The sequence below is a fragment of the Notothenia coriiceps genome, unplaced genomic scaffold, assembly GCF_000735185.1.
Source record: "Notothenia coriiceps isolate Sejong01 unplaced genomic scaffold, NC01 NC01_scaffold00014303, whole genome shotgun sequence".
In the NCBI taxonomy this organism is placed as follows: Eukaryota; Metazoa; Chordata; class Actinopteri; order Perciformes; family Nototheniidae; genus Notothenia; species Notothenia coriiceps.
In genome coordinates this window covers 9246-11659 of record NW_011347004.1, presented here as the reverse complement: position 1 = coordinate 11659, position 2414 = coordinate 9246, and positions in this window count along the sequence as shown.

The window sequence follows — 2414 nt, the reverse complement described above, 5'->3', positions numbered from 1 at the left end:
AGTATGAGAACAATAAAGAGCTTTTTGAACATTAAAGCACGGAGACATGTCCCAGTAGAGACACTACATACTAATATGATCCTGAAAATGAGCAGAATAGGGCCCCTTTAAACACACTTTCTTTAACCTAAGCACATGCTGTATGTAAGTAGCAGCTCATTTAAATAATGCACTGTATCACTCAAGCTGGAATGTGAGTATGGAGCAGTGATGACAGAATAGTAGTTTGAAATCTCTACTAAAAAACTCCATCAAAATGTCGCTCGTATACCCATCCTGAGCCCGAGGCGTGAATTATCACACAGAGACAGTTCTGCTGATAATTGACTGAAGGAATGCCAGGCACTCGCTGATGAACACGCAGACACTCCACTGTGCATCTCCAAATGGCTTTATCGAGCTAATGGCGGTGTGGGATGAGCTCACAGAAGGCGGGGAGGTAATGTAGCCTCCAGCTCAGCTCATTTTCTCCAAACGAAAGAGATAATCCGGACCCCCCGAAGGCTTCCCAGATTGAAAGCTTCACCATCGGAAAGGCCAAATAACCAAGAGAAATTAGACGTGAACCTGGGCCGAAGTTTTCTCTCATTCCACTCCCACGCTTCGCTTCACGAGCCGACAGTGAGGAAGGAACAACTCACCGTTAAGCTTTCTTTTGTTCTGCCTTTTACTTCTGTCTCTTAAATATGGATTTCAAATGTATATTTATTTATTCATTTTTGTTATTATTATTATATTGTATTTATTTGTATTCTTATTTTATTCTTGTTTTTTTCAGTCCTGTGTTTATTGACTGTTTTTATTAATCACAAAGTGTGTTTCTTGGTTTTCATTACCTTTGAAAGGATAGGTAGTATTGTATTTTAGACATTATCATTATTCATTTTTAAATGTGTTAATATTTACATAAAAAAAAAAATTCTATTTTAAAATGTTTCAACTTAAAATGTATTTATTTTTTTAATTTTATATTTATTATAATTTGTTGTGAAGCACATTGTGTTGCATGAATAAAGTTGATTGATTACATCACGTATCTTTCCACTCATCATCTTGTTTTCCACCCCTCCTTCCTCAGTGTTTGTCAGAGGGCTCAGGCAGAGATGCAGAATGTTTGTGACAACTGGAGCGCTCTCCATCTCTACCAGATGGACTGGCAGCCGACTGCCTCAGCAGAACAGGCTCCAGTCCCACAGCTCCTCTCCCTCCTCTCCACGCCTCGCCAAAACCTGCACAACCAGTGTGCTCGAAAAGGGTTTGACAGCAGGAACAAAGACAGAACGATACCAATGTTTTATTAAGTATTTGTTGGAAATCCTGTGGAAACACATCAAATTACATTTCTGGTTGTCTCCATGCTGAGATAACCCTGATGAATACATGTGATAATGATGTGCAACATAACAGCAAGAGATCGAGACGAATAATGGACTGTGTCTGTGGTAGAGTGGTCGAGGTTGAGGGTTCGATCCCCAGCCCCTGCAGTCAACATGTCGAGGTATCCTTGAGCAAAAAGTTGCTCCCAGTGGCCAAATGTGTGAATGTTCGTTTCGTGGAGCAGATGGCCGAACCTGAGTGAACTTGCATGTATAAAAGCACTTTAAAGGGGACCTATTCTACTCGTTTTCAGGTTCTTATCAGTATGTAGTGTCTCTACTTTAAAGAGTCCTCTCCTGCTGATGTTCAGGTGTATATCAGTATGTAGTGTCTCTACTTTAAAGAGTCCTCTCCTGCTGATGTTCAGGTGTATATCAGTATGTAGTGTCTCTACTTTAAAGAGTCCTCTCCTGCTGATGTTCAGGTGTATATCAGTATGTAGTGTATCTACTTTAAAGAGTCCTCTCCTGCTGATGTTCAGGTGTATATCAGTATGTAGTGTCTCTACTTTAAAGAGTCCTCTCCTGCTGATGTTCAGGTGTATATCAGTATGTAGTGTATCTACTTTAAAGAGTCCTCTCCTGCTGATGTTCAGGTGTATATCAGTATGTAGTGTCTCTACTTTAAAGAGTCCTCTCCTGCTGATGTTCAGGTGTATATCAGTATGTAGTGTCTCTACTTTAAAGAGTCCTCTCCTGCTGATGTTCAGGTGTATATCAGTATGTAGTGTCTCTACATGTCTCCATGCTTTAATGTTCAAAAAGCTCTTTATTCTTCTCATACTGGCTGTGCTGCAGCACCTCTTTTCACCCTCTGTCTGAAACCAGAGCCCAGTCTGCTCTGATTGGTTAGCTGGCCAGCTCCGTTTTGATTGATCAACAGCTTAGAGATGTATCGCCCCTTAGTCCGGAGAGAATTATGGGATGTTTAGCTCTTGTAGACCATTAACATGAAGGGAAAACTTCAAAAAGCAGAGTACAGTTTACTCATTTCAAGCTTAAGTGGAGCATTTTGAACTGGAAGGTAATTCATTCAAA